This window comes from Cyclopterus lumpus, chromosome 15 (genome assembly GCF_009769545.1).
Source record: "Cyclopterus lumpus isolate fCycLum1 chromosome 15, fCycLum1.pri, whole genome shotgun sequence".
NCBI classification, from domain to species: Eukaryota; Metazoa; Chordata; class Actinopteri; order Perciformes; family Cyclopteridae; genus Cyclopterus; species Cyclopterus lumpus.
In genome coordinates, this window is record NC_046980.1 from 15,357,982 (window position 1) to 15,372,473 (window position 14,492).

The following is a 14,492-nucleotide window of genomic DNA, read 5'->3' on the forward strand; positions in this document are numbered from 1 at the left end:
TCTCACAGTTGTAGCCGATGCAGTTGGCGTGAAGTGGACTGCAGCTTAAATCCAATCGGAAGCACTGCACGCTCGTTCCTTCCAGGTGCAAGCAGCAGTAGTATTCTCCGAATCCCCCTGCACCAAAAATGTTCCTCCACGTAAGAAAGACCATGTGACGCGGGGAATTCTGCAAGTTACAGCTGATTCACGTTCCGCAGGAAAAAGCCCTCTCTCAGATAAAGTCATCCATCGCCAGGCTTGCTTGGGCTGGAGGAGTGCGGAGCTGCATCAGCTTGCATGTGAACGCTGTATAGTGGCACATTTATGCATCGGTGCACGTGGGTGCAGATCAATCTCGACTTTTCAGGTTGTTCAGTTGGCTGAGGTATACACGAGTGTCCCCGTGCGCCCTGATTGAGTCCTCGTGTAAACACAGGATGTACATGTTCACTTGAGTGCAGCTGTGTTGCCTCGTGCCATGCGCACTGAGGAGACTCGACTCACTACTCACTACTAATTACTCACTTTCTGCAACGTGGGAACGGATGTAGACACAAAGGGACACTCCTTAACTAAGCTGCTTCAAAAGTTAAGAAAAGTTTCAACACTGCAGCCAAGAACAGTTACAACAAATTCTCACTTGCAAGAAGAAATTCCACATTCACAAAGTACTCCTCATACACCAGAATGTCTCGATAATTAATTATACATTATCACTGCAGATGCATACTAACTATATGCATTGGATTTACTGGTAGGCAATTTAATATCAATGCATCAAATTATGGGCTGAGATTATTACTATTGAATATGAAAAATCAAGTACTTCTTGGTCTATTAAATGTCAGAAAATAGTGTTGCTGACCTACAATTAAAAAGACAATATATAGTTTAGATTGATATAAAACTGGGGAAAGTAGTAAATCTCACAATTGAGGAGCTGCAATAAGATAATGTTGAGCTCAAAACATGTAGAATTACGGATATTCAAAATAGTTAATTAATTTTCATTCAATCGCCTGCATGATACATCAACTAATATATTTTTCTCCAATCATATTGTACAGTAATGCTTTTAAGACCCAACAGAGGACTTAATGGTAAGATGGAGAAATGCAATGTATTGACTGAGTGCCAGAACACACAAAATAGAGATTAATCCCATTTCTGCTCCATGTTTACAGCAGGTCAAGACTTCCATACTGGCAGTTCTCCGAACTACGAGGATATGGTTAAGTAATATTTATAAGGCACATATGGCTAAATGACCATTTAGAAGAAGAAGAAAAAACAGCAGTGGAGAGTCTAACAATCAGAGCTGCTGATACCTTTTAAGCATTAACTGGTGCTTTAAAAAGACACGTTATGAGGAACCAGTGACTTAATACACTGTGACTGTAGAGCTCAGAATGCTTAGTTTACATAATTGCACTTTAAACACTACAAATGCATAAACAAATAGTGGGCCTTAAGAAGAGAAGTGGATTGAATCCACATTGTTGAGACATATTATTTTGCTAATGAGAAGTGTCTGTATTGATTATTCTTTCTAATCCGGCTGATTGGCCTACACATATCAAGTCAGAATGTAAAACAAGGGCATGCTTAGCACAGTCATCCCTGCTACACACAGGTATGTCCTTGTCAGGTCTAATAATTAGCTCAGAATGTAAGAAAAGTAGTATAATAAAGGACTGAATTAATGAAAAGTTGTGCCTGAGGCATTGGCAGGCGGCCTATCCATTTATACATGAACAGAATTCAATATATTAGAATATCAGTAATGGCAACGAGCAGCAACATCAACATAAGAGAAATACAGATCAGTGAACATTTTATAAAATATATGTGCAGTTTTCAGTCATTTATATTCTCCTCCCACTCATTTCAGGGTCATAAGGGGAAGACAGCGACAGCGGAAGTCTTCTCTGCCCTCTGGGGGAGGGCAGAGAAGACTTCAGACATATGGCTCATTCATACACATTCAGACACATTCATACCTCGAGGTGTTCGAGGCTCCAGTCCACCTGACAGTTGGAGGAAACCAGCACAGCTGAAGCAGAAACTAATCCTGGGTCCATTTGTGTTCAGGCAACAACGATGTTAACCAATGAGCATTCTTAAGCACCATATATCACAATTGGATTTATTTGGTACCTTTATTTTAAACTCCCCTATTTAGCATCTCCGCGCAGTCAATACACGCTTAATAAGAATGACAATAAGAATGACAAGAAAGAATAATGTAGTTGTAAGGAAATGTAAAGACATTTCTCAATGTATTTTTCCGCTACTTTAAATCCTCATATCATCCATAACCCATTTGTACTGTTCACCTAGAATTCAGGATGACCAATATAAAGGGTTTCACTATGTTTGATAGCAAACATAACCCAGCTGTATTCATATATAATGAAATGGTATTAACAGTGTAAAGTACATCATGTCATCAAGCATTAATCAACTGTTTACATATGTCTATGGTGGAGGAGATATATTGATTGAGATAAATAATAAATAGCCTACAACTGTGTGTCCTGTTCTCTATTGTGCAATATGAGGTCTTTGATGCCAAAGTAAATATGAACATTTTACTTTGGCAGTACAACAGCCACTGTGGCCAAAAGTGACAATTGCTGGATGATGGTTAGTGTGTGGTGTAACAGTAGTAGAGGGGAGTCAAAAGCTTTGTACTGGGATAATGAAATATCTACCTCAAATGTGCTATCGTTAGCCATCATAAGTGTATTTGTATTGCTCATGAATCAACCTTCTTATTTGTAACATTCCTACAAAGTAAAATAGTTTAGCTTTAAAGCAGTTTGAACATTAAAATTAAAAAAAACATACCGGTGCAGCAGTTATGTTGCAGTGAGTGTTAAATGGAGAAAGCACTCCAGCTCGGCACTTCAGCTAGGCACACCTTAACGGGCTGATTACAATAGAAACAGAGGACGTGCGGTCATGATAGAGGGGAGACAATCCTTCTGAGTGCAGCGGCGAGGCCTTCTGCAGGGAATAAAGATGAGGAGACAAGGGAGGACACACATCCACTTACAGTGAGAAATGAAACGGCCAGGGAAGCGAATGAGGGATTTCCTCTCACCCTGCAGAGCGAGGGCTGATCCCGATGATTGAGAACACATGGTAAAATCAATCCTTTTGTCATTTAAAAAAATACTCTGCACACAGCATTATAATTGGTAAATGTGACCTGAAGCATCCCACAAGTTCTTGTACCTTATGTTGACGTGAGAGGTGAAAAAGTAGACACGACAGCGTTGCAAGGAGTGAGGGTATTGATTTAGATCAGGCCTGACAAGACCAATTAAGCCAACACAGTCCTCTGAGAATTCAGAGGATCCCTCCAGAAACCTTTTTGTCGTTAAAGAGTCTTGAGCGATTGACTAAATCCCCACCACTTAAATGCAACAGCTGCACACTGTGTCAAAGGTCAGTACAGTTAGATTTGTTCCCATACTCATTTTGTTTCAAATGAATAATTCAAAATAAAGACAAATAAGTAGAACGTAAAGCAAGGAAAACAAGCCAAGAAGGTATATTCTGTCCAAAGTGTTGGTTTGACTATGCATGCTGAAATGCTGTGGTTCTTCATCTTAAAAAGGACAACTTTCTCTGTTAATTACAAGTTTGAATGTATCTTTATAACAAAATATAATGTGTATAAGTCAAAGCTACACGTACAAATCTAAGCTGCATGTAGCTTTACTCTACCATTATGAATCAGAGGTTTTCTTTTGAAATAAACTCTGACACGAGCACTGACAAACATGCGCGTCGATCTCTACGTCTGGCCCCCAACTTTAATCCACTTTCTTGTGCGCGTGTGATTTGGTTTGTGTGTGCATTTGCTTTAAATGAAAATGAAAATAATTTCCCCACTCTTACCGCTGAGGAGGATTTTCCATCAAGAATCCAATTAGATTTACAGTCCATGAACAAAGTTCTAAAAAATCCTGGAAGGTATATTATTTGTGGGGGAAGTAGGTTGAAGGCGGTCTATTCAGTTGTGGAATCTGCATTTCATTTTGACACACATCCACCTGAGTGAGTGATCAAGCTTAACCTTGTCCAACAATATGTCCAACAATTTCTTATCTTAATAACCCACAGTTTTTTTTTCCTGAAAATGTCTGTTTTGGTTGTGACTCATCCAAGTGTTGCCGTCTTAAGATAAATTACATCACAATACAAATCCTGGTGTTCTGTTTGTACTTTTCTTCTTGTAGTCGGTACCTTTTATCGATACACATTGATTTAACTCATCCTGCAGAGTGAGACACACTTTAGGTTTGTCCTCTAAATTGCAGCCTTTAGAGCGGATCCTCTTGTGTCGAGCGTATTTCTCTTGGTGAGAACAGTCCTGACAGAACCTGGAGGAGGCCCACGGTAAGAGCTCCAGGTGGTTGTAGTTTGCTGCACTTATACCTTTCAAAGCCACAAACCTTTTCAACAGCTTGCAGCTCTCAAGGGCAGCCAGACTTAAAAACTACAACATCATAACTTTCCGACAAGCCAAATGCTACAGGGAGAAGCAGACTTTTAAGTGTCCCAGGGATATTTCAGCCAACACATTGCCAGTTCCTATATTGTCATACTCTTCTTATCGAACACCACTTCAGAATGGAAAGCTAATATGCAATGCAGAGTGCCTGAAAGTGGTTAAGCCTGCTTTGGGATGCTTATCTCACTGAAGCATGCTCATGTTAGTAACCACTGTCAGCTGCAGTATCGTGCTGTAATGCTCTCAACTTTTAATATTCAACACATGAATCATTGTGTTTGCCTTGTGTGTTTATGTCTTAAGTCAAACTAATTATAACAAGTGAATGGCAGCCAGCACCATGGGACATGTGTCTTATTTTATCTTATTTTCCGATTGTCTTTATTCTTTAAAGCACACAGAATACAGAAGCCAAACCTGCAAAAAGCAACAGCAGGGTAGCAAGGATCGGTGAATTACTGCTTGTAGGCTGATTGGACAGCTTCCATCCCAACAGGCTGCATCCCTGGTTGCTGCAGATCCCTTGAAGCAGCTAATGTCACGGTCGAGTAGTTTTCTTCAAGTAAACCCAGAGCTCTGGGATGAATCCAGTATCTCAGAAGATTCCCACACCGCATCTTCACGGTATGTTTATTTACCCACCAATGTCAGTTCTCGAAACCCATCTAAAGAATATGAGTTATAGATACAGCAATAACAGCCAAGACTACCCCAGAGTTATACAAGATGACGATGCCCCGCCCACAAAAGAAGACAAAGAGACTCATCAATTGATCCAAGGATAATATACATTCCTGTTCCTCTTAGAGCTCCTTCAAACCTGAATCACGTTTTGGCCCATTGAACTGCACAGTGAAGGAAATCTGACTCGCCCTTCAATTCATTCATCATGGTGACAGCTGCCTCTAGGTTCCCCTCTCTCTACAGACTCTATCTCACTGGTTGACCAATTTCCTCCAACTCTTTCATTTAGATGTGCGGCCATCATAGCGTTGCAGCATGATACACATACATCGTGTCACATGCCTACATATGAAAAATCATTCTGCGACTTGTTTATATTACACTGGAGACATGTTGGTCGTCAAGGGGGAAAAACCGAATGGATAAAACAGACACGTAAAGCTGTCTTAATCCCCGAAGGAAAATGTTCATAAATAATGCCTAAATTATGCTTACACGCCAAATAAAAGCAGCTTGTACACTAACTGTGTTTTTTATGAATATTTTGGCATTTCACAAAAGCACTCATAGTGAGCCCAGCAGCTCAGAAACTTCCCGTACTGGATGTTGAGCAGGTGTCTGGAGGCGTTGGGGAGTTATCAGCATGTTGAATTGTTGTGGAAGAGGGACTAAGAGGAGGAAAAGTCTTGTCGCAGAGCATTAAAGTGATTAGATAAGGTGTGCGGCATTCGTAGCAGGCCTCTTAGTCAGCAGATTGTGAAAGCGTGTGCAGGCCCACAGTGCTGTTTATAGAAAAAGGTTTGGAAGCCTCTCTTTCAGACAGTAGGATGCTTCTATTACATTGTGTGTTTATGTTATGGATCCAGCCTCCTATAGGTCATGGCTTAGTGATGTGTGAATATCTCACGCCCACGCATAGCAAAATGAATGTTTCCATCTGCAGTTTATACCAGTGAGACAGGAAATAAACACCACCATCATGTCGCTATATGTAATGGCATGATGTTCATTTGCTGCTGCTGAAATAGTACTTCAATGGTCATATGAAATTAAATGTTAAGCACATTAATACTGCTCTGGACAGCTTTTATATCCTCATCCTTCTCTGTGTTCACCGTGACTGGTGAATAGTAATGTTGATAGTAATGTGTATAGTTGGCTTGTAGCATCGGCTGAAGCGTCAGGGAAGACTCCTCGTATGAAGACTTGGAGGATAAAGACCTAGAAGTCTTTCGTGGGAGTCTTCGGTGGTGGCTGAGGGCGGCTGAGTATAAACATTTCCCTGTGATAATGTGTTTTCTTTCCGAAACCTGTGTGCACATCTACTCATAGATACTACAGACCGCGGACTCGTTCACACATGCATCAAAATCCCCACTCTCTTATTTATCCCACCCGCTCCACACAGACCCAGCACCTCGTCACAGGGGGCCTCTGGAACTGCCAGTCAGCTAACCGCAAGGCGGACTTCATCTCTGGCTTCGCTGTCAAGCAATCACTGGACTTCCTGGCTCTCACTGAGACTTGGATCACACCAGACAACACATCAACCCCTGCTGCTCTCTCCTCTGCCTTCTCCTTCAGCCACACACCCAGACCCTCTGGTCGGGGTGGGGGCACAGGTCTACTCATCTCACCCAAATGGAGTTTTTCTCTCTACCCGCTTCCATTATTCACCCCACTGTCTTTTGAATTTCATGCAGTGACGGTTACTCATCCGGTTCAACTAACCATTGTTGTTCTCTACCGTCCACCTGGTTCCTTGGGAGACTTCTTGGAAGAACTAGACGTCCTCCTATCAAACTTCCCAGAAAATGCCCCCCCGCTCATCCTTCTGGGTGACTTTAACATCCAGACAGAGAAGTCATCAGACCTGCTACTCTTACTGTCTTCCTTTGCTCTCTCTCTCAGTCCTTCCCCTCCTACTCACAAAGCTGGCAACCACTTTGACTATATTTTCACCAGAAACTGCTCTACATCTGACCTCACTGTAACTCCACTTCATGTCTCTGACTACTTCTTCATCTCTTACTCTCTCCCACTCTTTGGAACTGACAACCCTCCCACAACCCTGAGAGAGCCACCATGCGAGCATCGGAAAGGAAATGGCGAAAATCCAAACACGCCGACGACCTGCTCGCCTATCACTCTCTTCTCTCCTCCTTCTCTGCCTCTATCTCTGCAGCCAAAAGTCTGTTCTACCAATCCAGAATCGAATCCTCTTTGTCTAACCCCAAAAAGCTCGCCCAACCACCTGCCCCCTTGACCCCATCCCATCTCACATTCTCCAGTCTTTTGCTCCCGACCTTCTTCCCTTTCTCACCCATCTTATTAACACCTCCCTCTCAACCTGCAGTTTCCCTAACTCTCTGGAGGAGGCAAGAGTCAACCCTCTCCTGAAGAAACCCACTCTCGACCCGTCTGAAGTCAATAACTACAGACCTCTCTCCTCCCCTTCCTTTCCAAAACTCTCGAGTGAGCTATCTTTAACCAAGTCTCCTCCTATATCCACAGTAACAACCTTCTAGACCCCCACCAGCCTGGATTCAAGGCAGGCCACTCAACAGAGACTGCCCTCCTTGCTGTCTCTGAGCAGCTTCATACTGCTAGAGCAGCCTCTCTCTCATCGGTTCTTATCCTTCTAGACCTTTCCGCTGCCTTTGACACAGTGAAACCCCAGATCCTTATTTCCTCCCTCCAGGACCTGGGTATCTCAGGCACCGCACTCTCACTCTTCTCATCCTACCTCACCGACCGCACTTACCGGGTATCCTGGAGAGGATCTGTGTCTGAGCCTTGTCCTCTAACTACTGGGGTCCCTCAGGGCTCAGTCCTTGGTCCTCTTCTCTTCTCTCTGTACATCAACTCTCTCGGCTCTGTCATTCGCTCGCATGGCTTCTCCTACCATAGCTACGCTGACGACACCCAATTGATCCTCTCGTTTCCCCAATCTGAAACACAGGTATCTCGAATCTCTGCCTGTCTGACTGACATCTCTCAGTGGATGTCCGCACACCACCTGAAAATTAACCCGGACAAGACTGAACTTCTCTTCCTTCCAGGAAAAGGCTCTCCCACCCACGACCTGACTATTAACTTTAACAACTCAGTGTTGGCTCCGACTCCGACTGCCAGGAACCTCGGTGTGACACTCGACAGTCAACTCTCCCTGACTGCCAACATTACCACAACAACACGCTCCTGTAGGTACATGCTGTACAACATCAGGAGAATACGACCTCTTCTCACTCAGAAGGCGGCACAGGTTCTGATCCAGGCTCTGGTCACGGATAGACTACTGTAACTCCCTCCTGGCAGGTCTACCTGCTAATGCCATTCGACCGCTGCAGCTCATCCAGAATGCAGCTGCTCGACTGGTCTTCAAACTCCCGAAATTTACCCACACTACTCTGCTCCTCCGCGACCTTCACTGGTTACCGGTGGCCGCCCGCATCCGCTTCAAAACATTGGTACTTGCGTACCGTGCTGATCGGGTCCGGTCTACATCCAGGACATGGTCAAACCGTACACCCCACTTCGTTCACTTCGCTCGGCTTCTGCCAATCGGCTTGTAGTTCCGTCACTACGAGCTAAAAACTCGATGAAGTCACGACTGTTTGCTGTACTGGCTCCTCATTGGTGGAACGAGCTCCCCATTGACATCAGGACAGCAGAAAGTCTCTACACCTTCCATCGCAAACTAAAAACACATATTTTTTTTTTTTAAACATATTTTTTTGACTATACCTTGAACAGGGAAGGTAGCGCCGTAGTAGCACTTTGCTAGCACTTAAATGGCTCTTACTGATAGCACTTTGTAGTTTAACTTTATTGAAGAAATTGTACTCGCTTGATTCTTGGACCCATGGTTTAATGCACTTATTGTAAGTCGCTTTGGATAAAAGCGTCAGCTAAATGACATGTAATGTAATGTAATGTAGTTGCGTTAGTACAGTACATATCATAGAAAAATACATTAACAAAAGATAATTTAAAAAAAGCTAAAAGTAAGAAGAAGATGAATCATTTTTATTTTATTTGCAAAGGGAAACAATGGAACAACAAACTAGGAACACTTCCTCTCATGTTCCCCTATGGTATGGGAACGTTTATCTTGGTTGCATGCACCTTGCACTATTTTCTTTTTTTAAAGCCTGGAGAGCACAAAAACCTTATTCATGAATCCGGAAATTGTTTGAACAAAGCTATAACCTTGATTAAAGTGGAGAAGAAAGTCATGGTAAAAAAAAACAAGGACAAGAAAGAAGAAAAAAAGTCACACCACTGTTTATTCAATCTTTAAAATTACGTTTTGGTTATTTTCAGTCAAATACACTGACTTCTTTTTCTTTTCTTTTTTTAAATACTAGGAAAATGTATCAGAAAGTGTTGAGGAGTGGTGGAGTTCCAAAACCTAAACCTATAAATGATATTGTCAGATATGGATTGAGAGCAATACTGGAACCAATTTAGATAAGCTAAACATGGACTAAAATGGACTAACAGCTATTAATGACGTTGTCTTTTTCTGGCGTGTAATTCACTTTGCGAGCCTAACCATGTGCTCTCCTGCAGTCAGGTGAGTTAAGACATTATCGTAATGATGCAGACACCAGAATACGACACGAAATGCACAGATGTCATCTGTTGTAAACACAGAACGAACAGGAAATGTATGTTTGCTCCGAGGCAGAAGGTTGACATAATGGCACGTTCAACTGATGCCGCATCTGTGCCTATCCGACATGATCAGATTACTGCCTCTTTCTTCTCTAATGGCTTCTCTGTTTCAGCCCCCCCTCCAAGGGGGGGGGGGGGGGGGGGGGGGGGGGGGTTGCTTTTATTCTCTGCCACAAAGCAGCATTTTATTACCACTAGCATGGTGATGAAGGGACAGACAGATAACCCCTCCTGCCATTACCCAAAAGAAGCTTCCCCTGCATGCGCATTGTGAGACTAGACCCCCCCCCCCCCCCCCCCCCCCCTTTCTCTCTCTCTCTCTCTCTTGGATTTATCAAACGCTATTCTCAGTTGCACCGTGACAATGGTGGCCGCAGTAATGACACACTGGAGACATTTTAAACGACCAGAGTGATGTTTGTCTGATCATTGTCAGCAACAGGCGAGCCTCTATCTGTGCTGCCAGATGCCTTGTAGTATTCCAAAAACATAAAAGTGTATCTAATTAGACACATAGTCATATCCGTATAGCGGCTAATTGGAACTCACTTGATGGGATTCACAGAGTTTCAGCTCACCGGTTATTATGCAACGCTGCTCCCTCCGGTCTGATATCCATACACAGCGGTGCCTCCTCAATGGTCGCTACAGTCCAATGTACAGTACAAACACAACATATTATATGAATTATAATTATTTACTTTTCAGTATTTCTGCCCTTTCAAGCAAAAGTAACTAGAAGTAAGCACCCCTAGGCTTTATAGATGCGATAGGACTGAGATGGATATTCTGTTTTATCCACCAGGGTGTTCATGCCATCTGGAAATGCCAATGGCTCCAACCACACAGACTGATGGAAATCCAACTGCTCGAGAGATAATAACACCGGGAGCAGCGCTGCCTTCTGGAAAGATATTCTTGTTACATAAAACATGTTCATCCAGGTGTACCCTCCTCCCCTCAACAGAGGGGACTCTCTCATCAGGCAAACACAAATCCAACCAGTCCCCAGGCGGAGTCACACAGAAGCCCAAACATTTACCAGTGCACCTTTCATCATCCCTCATTTTTAAACTTCGGTGTTCAATTTTCTTTTTTGTTATTTATTCGTCAGTGAAAGCAAAAACTACTTGCAGCAGTGGAGGCAACACCTCCAAAGAGCAATACTCATCTTTTCCTTCTTCCCAAAACAATTAGAAAGAAAGTTAAGATAGACAGAAGATGAAAAAGCAATTACTCCCTCGATGATGCAGTGTGTAGTTCTATATGAATTTCCAACTGTGGGAAATCCCTTGAAATGTCTCTGTGGAAGACTGCAATTTAACAGCTTAACGTTAGATGTTTGGGCCTAGTGACCACACGAGAGGTTCTGGCTTGTTATACAGCTGCCTGTTCTCTATGCTGAATCCCATCTTAGACATAACTCATGGGGTGAAGTCAATGTGTGGGATGTTATGGGGGGAAAACATAACTTACCTTGAGAGTGAGACTTTCAAAGGTTGGCATGTTTATCACACTATTCAAAGGTCCCACAAATGTTTTTGTTCACGATTTATAAGCAACCTGCGCTGGCAGAAAATTAGATTCTGATTTATGTTGGTGCAGTTACGTTTCATGAAAAATATAAATTGAACTGTTTAAAAAAAATACAGCTTTTACTCCTTCAAAGTAGTAGTAGTGGTATGGGAAAATAATGTCAGTACACTAAAAGCATGCGTTTATTTGACCTAATGTAATTGAACATCCTAGTCAATCTGTTGTCAGTGAATTCATCACTCATATGGCAAATGCCTGGGAAAAAAAGACCATCATGACCATATTTTGTTATCATTAAAAGGGAGAGAGTGCAACATTTGCTAAACAGTGTCGAAAGTGACAATTACGGTATCATTCTAAAAGTAAGTGTATTAGATTGAGCAATGATGCATTTTACTGGTGAAGAATTTAACGTGTCACCTATAAAAGGAGGAATGTGTTATTTCTTCTTTCAAAAGTCTTGCTTTTACCTCTCATGGCACTCCTTCCCTTGCCAGCATTAGTCCTTATAGTGTGTTCTGCTCCCTCCTACCTGCCCTTTAGCCACAGTAGTCCTCCACAAACTGACTTCCCGCTGATGCCCCTTTGGACATGACTGCTTGTTTTCGACTGACTGCATTGTTCATGCTTGGTTTTACTGAGCCATTACAGTAAAGGCCGGTTCTGGTTTATAATTTGGATCCTACCTGTCTTTTTTTCCAATTTAAGAGGCATAATATTGTATTCGTTAAAGTAATTCTGGGAATCCATTGACATGCGCAGAAGTCCAACAGGGGCAAGTAACGAGCTGTCAGATGAGACAAGCCGACCGTTGTTCTCAGTCCAGCATGATCTGCAGAAACAGCATGTGTGTAGTCTAAAATCATCAAGTGCAGCAGGTCAGGATTTTGTTGAAACTGACTTTTATCTGGTTATATAAAGGGAAATAGACTGAAGAGTGCAATTGTGATTGTTTTAACCACTGTGATCAGATTTCAAGACTTTGGTAATGGCTTTTTTCCCGGAGGACATTTTTAACTTGCCACAGAAGGAAGCAGATTACAATCCTGGTATTGAGCGTGTTGGCTCACTGTCCCACTGTGTTACTGGGACAGACCCATCCCTAATGTTATTGTTATTAGTATCACCTGTGCTATTCCTACATTTATTCTAAATGTCAGATGTGGAAATCTGCCAATTGACCACATGCCTCATCCTTCGCTGAGTAAGGTGAGTGCGTTGCAAAGCAGGGGTAGCTCCATCTAGTGGATCCACCCTACATTAAACCACTGCAACAGTGTGCAGCAACGTTCAGAAGATACGAAATGGAGATCATGGTTTCACACCAGATATTCAACATGTTCCACGACCACAACAGACAACAAGTTATTTTCAGTCAACTTCAAATGACATTTTGAATTTGTTTTTGTGCTGACTTTGATCATCACACCAATCATCAAGTCAATGAGCTAACTGCTAACCTAATGCACAATAAGAGGCTACATGAAAAGGTCGGCAAATCATCACGTCCTGCTGTTTTGGACGGGACATGAATGAGAGATGATGGTTGTGCGATGCTTTCCCCAGTGCCAGTGACAAAGCACATGGAGCTGTTTCTGAGGCCGTCTGGCAATACTTCTCTGTGACAGGAGGCACAGCACAAAACAACCAGATGACATCACCATGGGGGGTGGGAAAGGGGCAAAGGCTGGTCGGAGCGCAAGACGCTTAATCATCATCAATCAGTTTCCAAAACAGTTGTTACATCAATCTCGGCACAAGACTGACACAATTTTAAACAACAAAAAAGGGATTACTAAGTAATGCTGGGCCAACTTTGAACATACAGTGTAAAGATCAATAGCATTTTTGACTGAAAACTGCTACATTTACTTCTTTGTGTATTGAACCTTTTGCATACACACACAGTATGCTAAATCTGGCCCCGCAGTCAGATTGTTAGTTGTTAGGCAAATTTATTGCCCAACTCAATAAACTGCCGTTCCATGCATGTGGAAGGATGGAAATATATATGTCTGCCTGAACAGTGGCAGTCAGCTAGTTTGCTGTGGTAAAATCTTCTTGAATAAACTACATGGACATCATCAAACTGTTTAAAAGAACATGGGCAAGGATCTTAAACTCCCGTTAGTCACTTAGATAGAGACCCTCTGTGAGACTGTTTTTAAGGACACTTTGAGTAAGTCAATTGGTCGTTGGTAGCATGGATACCAATTGGAGTCAATCAAATTGTAGTCGGGATTTTACCACAAGTAAGCCCTTGATTGCCAGCTTGACCCTTCGTAGAAGAAGACAGTGCCTTACTATAATTTTAGACCTCACAATTTTAAGGAAGGAAAAATGAAGAGGAGAGAGCGAATGAGAGGCTACCTCGGATGACCATCCTTTAGGCAGGGAAAAGAAGTGCAGCCAAAATCCGATCTGCATTGTGGAGAGGATTTTGGAGAGGAATTAGGTCAGAAAGAGCAGTAACAAGCAACGCCAATTCAGGAAGTGCCTCAATATTTAATCAGTTTGGCCCGTTCTGTCAGGAGGGAGCCTCCCAAAGAGAGACAATTATGTGTAAAGTTGAAATTCCAAGAGATAGTGCATGAGGCAGAGTTTGGGGCCATATGCCTCTACACTTTAACACATGTTGTATCAGCTTTTGATAGCACTGACCGCTGGTTGGAAAAAAAACAAGCTTGATAACATTTGCTTGGTTTTCAGGTTCTCCTCCACTACGTTTTTAATTGGGCAGCAATAAACTTCACAGGGGAGTTGTAGCTCTCTTTCTATTGATCTGGTCTCTGAAGACTCATTGTGTGGTCAGCAGTGATTTGAGGTGCATGTTACTCTCCAGTTGTTCATATGCGTTGAGCCATACTCCCAAGTGAATGTAATGGGTGCCCCCCGCCCCCTCAAACTTGCTGTCCAACATGGTCTCTGTATCTTTGCAGAAAATAATGAACCTAAGTTGCTGTCTAAAACAAAACAACCATAGCAGACATCCAACAGAAGATTCCCCTGCTTTGACTACATATCATCCTTTCTGCCTTTTGCCTCAGGGTGACTGCCGCGTGGTATGGGAGAGCTCCATCACTCC